This window comes from Glycine soja, chromosome 19 (assembly GCF_004193775.1).
Source record: "Glycine soja cultivar W05 chromosome 19, ASM419377v2, whole genome shotgun sequence".
Classification (NCBI taxonomy): Eukaryota; Viridiplantae; Streptophyta; class Magnoliopsida; order Fabales; family Fabaceae; genus Glycine; species Glycine soja.
Window position 1 is genome coordinate 34,430,697 of NC_041020.1, and position 13,570 is coordinate 34,444,266.

Below are 13,570 nucleotides of genomic sequence, written 5' to 3' on the forward strand. Positions count from 1 at the left end.
AAATCCTATATCTCACGGTGATCATGATATATTATTTTTACTTTCAATACAATCACCATATATTATATAAGATATAATAATAATAATAATAATAATAATAATAATAATAATAATAATCTAAATTATATATATTAGAATTTTGATTCACATGTCAAATATACAAAACTCATTAAGCATAATCCAACAATTGAATATAGGTTTTGAATTTAACAAATCAAGTCGAAGATGCTTCAACAAGCTTATATCACAATATATGTATATATGATTTCGATCTCCCAAATTTTTTGCAACCATTGCAATACAATTTAATATGACACATTTTTTATCATACACAATGAAGTCAATAAAAGTTTTTGTAACAAAGAAAAAAAAAAGCATACGCACGGCCGTTCACGTTGGGATCAGACTTTCTTTCTAAATATATCCTATAAACTAGAGATATCACATATCTAATAATCCAATATAATGTCTATGTATCTGGACATGTTTCAGATTCAACAAAACATAAATTTTCACAACAATTGCAATATGTTTGATGGTATCGGAAAAAAAACATATTCACTTCTAGAAGAAAAACAAATTTCACATTTTAAATACAAAAGACCCATGGTTGATACCAATTGATAGTTACGTAGAAGTTTTCCCAACACTTGTAGCAGAAAATTAGGATCTGTTTTACATTAAAAAATATACAAAAATAATAAATAGAGAAAAAAATAGATTTGTGTACACAGATGCGCATTCTTGAAGCAACACAATTTTTTCTTCAATAATGTGAAGACTCTACGTATATCCACCCCGAGACCACCCATATTTGTTATAACTCTTGCCGAATGGAACTCTAAAGAGTAAACTCTTTTAGTAGATGCTTCTATTTATAATGTTAAAGAGATATAGATTTAGACCATTTTTCAAAGAGAAAAAATAAAATATTTTATTTAAAATAATTTCATATCTCTTTATCTTTATAAAAATAAAACTATCTCATATCTTTTATTTTAAGAAGCTTGCTGATATAAGAAAAAAATAATTAACACTTAATCACATGACTAGTTACAATAACCAATTACATGATCTGATCCTGATATATAGCAATAGAATATTATTCGTATCTTATATTAATTATATTCTTGGTGCTAGCAAAGAATATAATAATATTCCACTAAAATATTTATTTGATTAAATTAAATTTTTTAATTTAATTATCAAATAAGTAATTTTCTTTTGCAAAGATTGGAACACTATGTGATCCCATAGGTGCAATACTAAACCGGTAGTAAATTAGTCATAATTAATTTACTAATCAAGGTATGCATTTAACAACACTCCTTAACGTCTGGATAACATGAAGTAACATCTTTTACCTTCAAGAATCAATAGAAGAATAATATAATATTTTCTTCCATCATTTACCGTTCAAGGTTAACTCTAAAGTATAGTATTATTGTCAAACTCTAACAAGTGAACATAATATATTTAATCAATGAATGACTTAAGAAACTATTTCTTCTTTCATTCAATTGTCCTAGTCAAAGTCTTAATTCTATCATAGAGTTCAAACTCATTACCTAGGGTTGATGAATTCCTTCTTAATTAATCATTAATTCTACAAGTATTTAATCATATACAATATTTATTTAACTAGTGTCATAAGGCATTAGGTGTCCGAAATTAAAATATAACAAATAACTTATTAATTACTATGATAATATCAAGTCAAAGGAAACTATTATATTTCTTCTTGAGAACGTCCTATTGACATGTCAAGGTAATATTAACGGTTAAGAATTCTCAATTAAGTCAGTTCAATGATGACATTCACATATACATTATATATATATAATATTGATATATCTGGATTATTGATGTCATATTCACAATAATTCTACGACCAAGAAAATTTATATTAAAATAATAAGGGACTTATTTCTCATTTTCATAATCTCTATTATGATAACAAATCTTTAATTTTAATTCAGGACCTTATTAAGTCAACTATTTTTATCAAACAATATAAAAAATGATAAATAATTAACAACACTTTATTATTGAAATTAGAATTAATTACATAATGTATTGGATCTTAAGTATACACAATTGTTTCCACCAAAAGAGATCACAACTCTTTGTAATTTTAAGATTTTTACCGTAAAAGACTAATTTTTATGGTGTCATTGCAGAACCAACATATTTTTTATAATGTGTTTGAATAATACATAAAAATCAATTTCAGATCACAAAATCATGATAATATCGTAAAAAGTAAAAATATTTATTTATTGTTTTACCTTCACCATTAAAAAGTAATTAATTATTTGTCGTTATAAAAGTAATCCAAATATACTAGGGTATGCCAACGATAATTTGAAGAATTGTAGTGAATTGGAAAAAAAATCTCTTGTTTGATTCAATGTTGGAATGAAATTGTTGCGAAACCAAATTGCTACCTATGAAAATAACTTATTTTTTTTGTTCTTGATGTGACCTAATAGTATATGCAAAAATAAATAAATGTTGTAGCAATATTTTATCTATCCATACCTAGTAGGTCAAATCAAGTGTTAACTAAAATGAAATATGAAGTTTGAGCATAACAAATCGTTATCGTCAAATCCCTTTTTTTTAATGATAACTAGAATTAATTATTAAATCATAATTCACAACCAATAAATTATCGGTCCAATTGATTTGAATTCGATCCCTTTAAATAAATTCTTATGAATAAAAAAATATAATTAAAAAAAATCATTAAAATAATCAATCATATTATCTAACAGAATTCATATGTTTTATATGAATGGCATGGTGATAAAAAAAAAAAAAACCAGAATTCACAATCAATATATTAAAATGATTTCATTGTTAATCAATCTGACACCTAAATATATAATTTTGTCATTTGCTCATATGATTTACAACACTCGTTACACACATATATAAGACTATATTTGGTTTTGATGAGAGAAATATAATGTATGAGAAGTAAAGAGAGATAATTTAAAGAAAGAAATTGAGTGAAAATAAAGTTGAATGTTGAGTTGTTTAATTCAAGAAAAATAGGTAAAAAAAATGATAAAATTATTTAATTTGATTGAAAAGAGATAATAGAATTTAAAAAACCTTTGAAAATTACTCTTCACCCTTGCAAGCAAGCATTGAAAATTACTTTGGGGGTGTTTCTGTCATTGCCTGAAAATACTGTAAAAAAACCAGCACAACAAAAATGCTTTGAGGGACAGGTACATGTTCAGTTGTTTCACCTGAGATAGAATTGCTTTGTGGGATCTACACATATTTAACTTCTTTCTACCTTTAATCACCTCAACTAAATTGTCAATCATAATTCTTTCTTCGTCCATCCTTGCTAAATCTGCGCTTCCAAACAAACCTAAGTGAAAATATGACATCAAACACGTGAAAATTCTTTGTAATGAGAAATGACTAATATATATAATAATTATTTAATTTTAAATATTAACCAAATAATAAAAAAAATTAAAACTAAAAAATTATAATAATTTATTAAAGTGAAAAAATAGTAAAAAGAAAATATGCAAAAGTGATTATACTTGAAAATATCACACACGCACAAGAAATCGTCCAAATTTTTATTTTAAACTTCTGGTTATGCTGTTTTATGACATTTTTGAAACTGGGGAGTATTATTTTTACGTCGCAAACGTGTATGCTTTCACCTTCCATTTTCTTTTCTTCGTAATTCTCTGTTCAGTTCAGATGTCTTCCCTTTTCTGCAGTTTGGTTTGCTTGCTTCTTCCTATGATTCTGATGACTAGGGGTATATTTCAAAGGAGATAGGACTCTCTTCTAGGCATATAAAGATCCTCAGAAACATGTATAGTTAGGTGGGTTGCAGTGGCTCTAATTTTTTGCTTCTTAGAATTCATATGCAATTCTCATGATTTCTCTACAGCAAAGCAAATGAAATAAACAGACAAGTGAAATACCTGCATCTGAACAAAACCACATTCCTAACTGACAGCACTAGCAGCATGCCCAAATTGAAATTGAACTCAACATTTGATTTGAGCATTTAAACCCTAACTTGTTCCTTCGTCTGAGAATAGCCCTTGCGAGCCATGATGGGTTTTCACTTTCATCACTTCCCTGTACCTATTCTGTATGCACTGTGCAATATCCTCACTTCACAACCAAACATGAAATATGCCTCTAACAACCAGAACCATGGGAAGAAATCGGGAAACCAAACTGCCAAAAAAAGAAAGATACTCCAGAAAATTTTCAAAAAAACAAAAAATTGGAGCATTTCTTGATTTGTGCGTGTCATCCTTGCACAGGGCAACGCTAATCTTCTCTGTATGGTTCCAATTTTATCATATGTCCCCATTCTTCGAAGGGACAGACGATCCCTATGTTTGTCTTTTGTTATATAAACACGTAAATTGTCTATATTTTTTCAAATTCAGTTTATTAACAATTCGAGAAAGAATCTTGGGTTTCGGTTTGATTTGGTGTTAAAAATTTGATTCTAAGTCTGAAATTGATTTTGAATATATTTTTAGATGTTTAATTTCACATGAGAGAAAAATTCAGAATTATTTTTGTGTTAGAATTAATTTTGAGTAACTTTTGAGTTAAATTCAAAATTTTATACGGCCAAGGTGTTCTGATGATGATACATGGCCAAGGTGCAAGTTGCACTTGAGGATATTCATCATATATTCTTTAGATGCACGAATGTTATGAGGGTTTGGCGGGGCCTAAATCTCTTTTCATTGCAACCTCCCCAGCATGGAATGAAGTGGTTCGATTGGCTGCAGCAACCCCTTTCACAGTTGAGAATAAGAACTGTATTAACATCCCTCCATACTACATCCGCCTGTGATATATTTTAATGAGTAATATTTTTTTTAATAATTGAAAACAAATTCTTTTTATCAAAAACTAAAATAAAGAGGGAAAAGGCATAACCATCCGCTCCTCATCCCACACTGCATGATTTCAAAATCACAAGAATAATCTTTCATTGTCGCACCTCATCACAGCTTGAGCACATCATTGTCGCAACCTAAATATGTCTCACATCATCGTCACATATTGTTGTAGCCTAAGAACAACTCAAACACTACAAGAAAAATTATTATTTCCAACGAAAAATATTTCATCAGAAACATTTAAATTATTGATAGAATTTATCAAAAGAATAAATTTCGTAAAAAATTTTGAAAATTTTGTATAGAAATTTTTGAATTATTGATGGAATTTACCGATGGACAATTTTTCCATCAGAAAGTTAAAATTACGGATGGAATTTTATCCATAGATTAATTTCTGGAGAAAATCTAAATATTTCCAACGGATTTTACCAAAGGAATAGGAATCTGTCGAAAAATCAAAATTTCCCAAAACAAAACAACCTAACCCTAGCCGAGACAATCACTTTGGTTTCTTCGCTTACCACTGTTCGTATTCTCCTCCCCCATTTTTGGCTTTCTTGATTACAAGAATTGCACCTCTTCCGTCTCAATCATTCACTGGCTCCGTTGCGCAGATGTCACCATCGCGGCCTCTGACCCTCATTTGTGTGTCCTTCTTCACGTCCTCTGAGCGTCATTCGTGCGTCCTTTGAGCCTTATTCACGCGTCCTCTGTCGAGCCCACATGCAGGTACGCATTGTTCTAGAATTTTTGTTTTTGTGTTTTGTTTTAAGGAGAGACGAAAGAAGGGAGAAAAACAAACTAAAACGCCATTGTCGGGAATCATATCTGATGGCGGTGAACAGTTGTCGTAGAGAAAGGGGGCTCAATCTAATGCAGAGGGTGTAGGATAAAACTGTAGAAATTAGATGAATATAGTGGTTCTTAAAAATGGTCCATCGTGGAAGACATGCACTACTGGTCCATACTAGAAGCATTCATTTTTTATTGGACAGTAAAACTGATATTAAGTTGGATGGAGTGGATGATGTGGGGACGCATCATCTAAAGAAGTGGTATTTGGTGAACATAAGGATAGTGTAGAGTTGTGTCATTATCTATGGAGTGTAGAGACGTATGGGTATAGCCACGCCTATGTTCAAATGTTGGCGGCTGTTGTATTTATCTATTCTTCTAAGTTCTAAACCCAATTTCCAAGGGGAGAATCTGCAACTGAACCAAATGATTAAACTCAAAAACAAGAAAAGAAAAGTAAAGAATAAAAAGGAAAAAAAAAAAGAAAGAGATTTTGTTTTACAAGTCTGCAGTTCCATTCCCAAGTTACTTTTCATATAAAGATGTGATAATATTTGACTTTCATCACTTTCTCGATGGATCATGGACCATCTGTTATTAGTGGCTAGTGCACATGAATTGTATTGTTAAGTCCTTTGTCCCCTTTCTTCTATTATGCCTTTTCCCAACAACAATTTCTGCTTTATTTTTAATAAATTACATGCATCCCTTTCCGTGTGTGTGTATATATATATATAAGTTTTGTCTCAACTGACTTTTATTCTTCCATATGAAAAAGTTGTTTGAATCCTTTATGGTGTATCCTTTTTAAAATTTTGGATCTTCTCTTTTATATTAAAATTGAAAAATTCTTTATTCATCAAAAAGGGAGGGGGGATGCTTAGGTGTATAGCATATGGATGTTTACTAGGGTTAATATTAGATACTAATGGCTTGTTCGTCTTCAAAAAGGTAATCCAAATTTAGAGTTCTAAGCCACTTGTTTATTGTCATAACCCAAAATTCTTCCTTCCCAACTGTAATATTCGATTATACTTTTGTAAAAGCTATAATCATAATGCATTTTAGCCTTTACTCCAATCCTACTTTGTTTCTTCCACATTGTAAATGTCAATCAGTTAAACCTATATATAAACCATTAGTAAAGAAGAGCCTTTTTTTGTTCTTTCTAATTTTATTTTCATGTACTTATCAAAACTATCTATCCGAATTATGCATGTATAAAGTGAAAAAAAAATCGAATATAAGATTTTGTATATTTTAAAATATTTGTACAAATAAGTTTGTTATGGCCACTTTCATGGTTACATAAAAAGTAAACAAAACATTTAAATAGACGCTTTTATTTTTTATTATGATTAATTAATTTGCATAATGATTATTTTGACCTTTTTTCAAGGAAAATTGATTATTATGATTAAGTGATCAACAAATTTCTTTTTGGGTCCATATCAATTGCATGGAGCGAATATTTTTCTGCTAAAAAATGAGTAACTGCATTCCAGAAGAATAATTTTAGTTTTGTTAGTTATTTAATTTTAATTCATCTCAACATTCTATTCGATTAATTATTTGTAACATTATTTTTCTATGTATAGATATGTCATCAGGTGGTGCTGATCCTCTCCAACCCTCGTCACATGACTCTAGTGGGAAGAAAAAATGACATGTAATTAGACTCCTATCACCTAGAGATAGTCTGGCATCATCTACCTCATCCTCGTCTACTGTATCTATGCTAGTCAAATCTTCTGATGTTGCACCTACATCCACACCATCCTCATCCTCGGTTGTGTATCATTTTATAACTTTATCATACTTTAGAGAAAATTGGTTCAAAGACCTGAGGAAGAGAATGAAATTAAGAAAGCTTTTAACTCGAAAGCCTCCATAGGCTTTCTGAGATGTTTAGGGATGCTTGAAATAAAAATAAAATACCATATTGGATTGGAGATCATGTTTGGAATAATTTGTTATAACATTGGAATGCACTTGGGTATCATTCTAGTGTGCATAGGCAAAAAAACAAAAAAAGCGGGCATCTGAAAATGTTAGGTGTATGCACACAGTTGGTTCTATTAGCTTGTAGGATCACGCCATTCGCTTGTATGTACATTAAAATTATAATACATACATACTTCTTTGTACTTATTTAATTTACCACTTAATGTTTATTTTATAATGTTTGTTAATAGTCAGAGGAACTTGGTCGATCTGTGTAGATGAAGTCTTTCAGTAAACTCATTTGTGAAAGGATACTGGTCAATTTTTTGATGATAAATCTAGGCAGACACATGTAAGACAATTATCATGCATCTTTTTTTTATTCTTTAAAATGTTTATTATATTTATGAAATAATAATTGTTTATGAATGACAGGAAGAATATGAGGCTAGACTATCTCAAGCTAGGTTTGATGCTACATTAAGTGTTGGTGAATCACAACTCACTCCTTTAGACCCTGCTGAAGAACAAAGACTTAGGACTCAGTGTTGGGTTGTAGCTGCGGGACCAGAGTGTAAGGGATGCCTTTACGGTACTGGAGACCTTGCTCATCCTTATAAATGTGGAGATGACAGCTTCATGCAACATAAGCAAGGATCTTCCAGTTGCACTCAAGATGTCGTAGATATTAACTGACCAAGGGAAGAGCTTCGTCAATCAAAGGAAAAGATGTGTGTATTTCTGTCAGTTGTCCTTCAGTTCTTACCTCCTGAAGCGCAAAATATTATTCATCAACATCAACAACCTCACCAACAACATCAGGACCAGAGCAACATTAAGACAATGACCAGGCAGATGACCAACAACAACAAGATGACCAAGAGGCACTCTCCCAATGACTATTTTGATTACTAATTTAGCAACACAAGATTACTATTGACATATTATATTGTGCTTTTCTTTTACATTTATTTTCAATGTAACTTAATGGTCTATTTTACTCTTTGTTTTGGATTTATGAATTTGACAAACAAAACAAATATTTGTGGATCTAAATATTTGTGTGGATTGTATTAAGGGAAAACAAACAAAACATACAAAGAAATGAGCTACAAGAAGCACTCAGCTTCTTGAAATTGTGCATGTTGATATTTATGACCTTTTGATGTTAATTCTTTCGGAAAGGAAAGACATTTTATCACCTTTGTTAGATCAAGTGGCCTCGGAATAATTAAGAAGGGGGGGTTGAATTAATTATTAACGAACCTTTACTAATTAAAAACCTAGCATTCTTAATATTACCTAAAGTAAAAACAATAATTAAAGTGCACAGCGGAAATTAAAAGAGTAGGGAAGAAGAAGACAAACACACAAGAGTTTTATACTGGTTCGGCAACAACCCGTGCCTACATCCAGTCCCCAAGCGACCTGCGGTCCTTGAGATTTCTTTTCAACCTTGTAAAAATCCTTTTACAAACAAAGATCCACAAGGGATGTACCTTCCCTTGTTCTCTTTGAACAACCTAGTGGATGTACCCTCCACTAGAACTGATCCACAAGAGATGTACCATCTCTTGTTCTCAGTCACAACAACCCAAGTAGATGTACCCTCTACTTGTACCACAAAGGATGTACCCTCCAATGTGTTAAGACAAAGTTCTCAGGCGGTTAGTCCTTCGAAACTTTGTGAATGGGGAAACAAAAGAATTCTCAGGCGGTTAGTCCTTTGAAATCTTTTGTTTATGGGAAAGAGAAGAATCAAAAGAATTCTCAGACTGTGTCGTTTTGAATTCTTTGACAAGGGAGAAGGGAGACACAAAAGAATTCAGGCGGTTAGTCCTTCGTTCTTTTGGAAAAAGGAGAAGAGAGACACAAAAAGAATTCAGGCGGTTAGTCCTTAGCGAATTCTTTTTGGCAAAGGGAGAATGGAATGAAAAAGATGAACAACACATGTTTTTGAACAAAGAACTTTTCTTGGAAGAGAAAGTTTTGAAAAAAAACTTTTAGAAAAATGAAGAGAAGATGAAATCAGAAAGTTCTGAAAGAAATGAAAGAAGATGTTGAAAGATAGATTGAAAGATAGAATGATTGCAAGAGATGATAGATCAAAATTGAAAGATGATTGAGATGAATAAATTGTTTCATGCCAAGGTCACATATTTATAGTTTCTTGATGACTCAAGTCAAAACTTGTAACTCTTGGCAATTCCTTTAAAACTAATTACTTAAAAAGTTATGACTTTTGAAAGAATCTTCAGAAACAAGTTGCTTGAAGAAATGTGACTTTTGGAAATGAATTTTTCGAAAACAGTCACTGGTAATCGATTACCATAAAGGTGTAATCGATTACACATCAACAGATGTGACTCTTCATTTTGAATTTTGAAAATCTTAACGTTTTAAAACCACTGATAATCGATTACTATAATATGGTAATCGATTACCAGAGAGTAAAACTCTTTGGTAATGATTTTGTGAAAACTTCGTGTGCTACTCAATGTTTTGAAAAAAAATTTAATACTTATCTTGATTAAGTCTTCTCTTGATTCTTGAATCTTTGAGTCTTGAATCTTGATCTTGATTATTCTTGAATCTTCTTGATGAAACTTTCTCTTGATTCTTGAATTGTTCTTGACTTAATCTTGAAATCATTCTCATGGGCTTTTTGTCATCATCTTTGTTATCATCAAAATACCTTGAATCAATCTTGATTCATCATCATGAATCAATCTTGATTCATCATCATGAAGCAATGAAGTTTGCTTCTACAACCTTTATTGATGATTATTCATGTTATGGTTATATCTACTTCATGAGAAATCTTAGGCAATGAATGCCTTAGAAATTTACTTGAATGAAGTAGAAAGATAATTAGACAAAAAGGTGAAAGTTGTTAGGTCTGATAGAGGTGGTGAATATTACGGAAGATACAATGAAACTGGGAAACACCTAAGTCCATTTGCTAGACTCCTTCAGAAACATGACATTTGTGCATAATACACAATGCCTGGTACATCACAACAAAATGGTGTATCAGAAACCCATAATAGAATTTTAATGGATATGGTTAGGAGTATGTTAAGCAATTCAACTTTACACGTATCTTTGTGGATGTATGCCTTGAAAATTGTCATGTATTTTTGGATTAGGGTTCCTTGTAAGGCAGTTCCAAAGACACCTTTTGAACTATGGATGAATAGGACACCTAGTATAAGGCACATGCATGTCTAGGGTTGCAAGGCAGAAATAAGGATTTATAATCTGCAAGAAAGAAAATAGGATGCAAGAACAATTAATGGATATTTCATTGGTTATCTAAAAAAGTCAAAGGGGTATATGTTTTATCGTCCTAATCATAATATGAGAATTGTCAAAATTGGAAATGTAAGGTTCATTGAAAATGGTGAAATTAGTGAGAGTACAGTTTCACAAGATGTGGAAATTAAAGAAGTTAGAGTGTAATTCCTTTTAACTTATGCCTCTAGTAGTAAGTTGATTGCTCCTTCAATTATTGTTCCAAACAACAATGAAGAAGAACAACACAATAATGAGCCCATGATACATAATGAACCTATTGTGGAAGAACCACAAGAAGTAACATTAAGGAGGTCTCAAAGAGAAAGGAGATCAGCTATTTCAAATGACTATATGGTATACCTACATGAAACAGAAACAGACCTAAGCATTAATGATAATGATCAAATTTTGTTTTCACAAGTTGTAAGCTATGATAATTTAGATGCCATGAAAGAAGAGCTAAACTCCATGGAACATAATAGTGTTCGGGACCTCGTACATTTCCCAAAGGGTTGTAAGAAAGTTGGTTGTAAGTGGGTCTTCAAGACTAAACATGACTCTCATGGAAACCTTGAACGTTACAAGGCTAGACTTGTTGCTAAGAGATTTACTCAGAAAGATGAGATTGTTTATAAAGAGACATTTTCACCGATCTCACGAAAGAATTCTTTCAAGATTATCATGACATTGAAGTACTTTGTAGTGAAGGTAGAAGTTCAAAAACAAAAAGTGTCAATAGAACACATTAGCAAAAACCTTATGATAGTTAACCCTCTGACAAAGGGAGACATTTATAGAGCATGTTGAAAATATGAGCATTATTGTTATTGATGACCATTAAGTGTAATTTACCTTATGCATTTTACTAACACTCAGAGCTCATTTATGATATCTTTCTAATTATCTATTCTCTATGTTTACATGCATACTTGTACTAGAGTAATGTTAACGGGTTTTGTCTTGAATAAATACATTATGTTAGACCAATTATGTACTCCTAACTAATAGTCATATTAAGACGAAGGCTAATTTGTAGTACATGAAAGAGACTATGAGAATTAAGTGATGTACAACCATCATGACTCGAATTGGTTTCTATTCTTAATCATGAAATTTTGATGTACCCAATGTATAGAATGATTTAGTCATTTTATTGCACATTATGTTAGTTTAATCTATTTATTTATTTAGTTCATAATGTTTGGTAATGTCATATGAGCCAAGTGGGAAAATGTAATAATTAATGTTACATATGAGAAGCATGTGACTTATGTAGAGAATAATAAATAAATAAATAATAATTAAGGCTAAATTGTAATTGAGTTAAATTAGAGCAGTTTCTGTGGCACCCTCTACCCCTCACATATATACTAATAAAGGAATAAAAATTCAAATATTAATTAAAAGTATTTTTAAATACTAGTCTTTCAAAGGGGTAAAAGGCTCACATTCACTTTCTTCTACATCATATTCAAACTTGTCCAAATAAATAATAAAGTCATCGTGGCTCAAACAAGGACATTTAAGACTTCATACAATTAATATAAAACCATATACCCCAATGTCACATTTTATCAGATCATTGTGTTCCGACGTCCTTCAACACAAGGTTCCTTAAAGCAATTCACCTAGTCATCTGCTCCCCCGAACACAAAGTTCAAGATCATCACAAGATCCAAACACAAACAACACATAGGGATTGAATTATCATATTCCTAACTAATGGAGAGAAACAAAATAACATGTAGGTATAAATATCATATAAACAAAATACAACTTACTTAAGCATCAGTCACATTATTTCACCACTTTGTCGCACAACATTACATCGCAACACCACACGTCTCATTCATTTTCACAACATTCACGTATTCAAGGATCAACACACAATATCACCAAGTCAATCAATATCGATCAATATACAAGCGTTATGCAACATATACACTAAGAATCAATCTTATATGCAATCTGGTACCATGTCAGTGAAAAACCTCGTCGGGCACCTAGGAGTACATGACAAGACAAACCACACACTAGCAAGTCAGGTCATTCTCACTAGGTAAGATCATAGGGAGACCAGTCAGGGTCACAGTGTTTTGCGAGAATGCCCCAATCATATGGGATCAACATAGGCTTAAAGGAGCTCTCAAACCGGGTAACCCCCAAGGCTTACACTCCGAAGAGTCCGTCAAGGCCTCTCCCTCCTAATTCAGGTCCAACCCAGAAAATATTTTTGCACACAGACTCTATTTATGAACTGTACAAAACACACGACTCCTCAATTGTTCTCAAAATAGTTTTAACTCGTTGCCCTCTAAGGGTCTTAACATTAACTCGTCGCCCTTGAAGGGACTTAGCATTAACTCGTCGCCCTTAAAGGGACTTAACATTAACTCTTCACCCTTAAAGGGTCTTATAGTGGTGTGATTATACAATTTATAGTTCACAACTCTGTTAGACAAGTGGCCTCAGATATCTTAAGAAGGGGGGGTTGAATTAAGATATCCCAAACTACTTCCCCAATTAGAAATCTATTTCACTTTTTATTCAAGTTATGAATTCCCTTAATGACAATCTTCTTAAATATTGATTCAAATAAAACAATTTGAATATGAATA

At 31.5% G+C, this 13,570-nt stretch overlaps 1 pseudogene; it reads right to left on the reverse strand.

Annotated features, from left to right (window-relative positions):
* Nucleotides 1-4,270: 4,270 nt before the first annotated feature.
* On the reverse strand, nt 4,271-4,379 carry LOC114400971 (annotated as a pseudogene).
* Between the last annotated feature and the right edge of the window lie 9,191 nt (nt 4,380-13,570).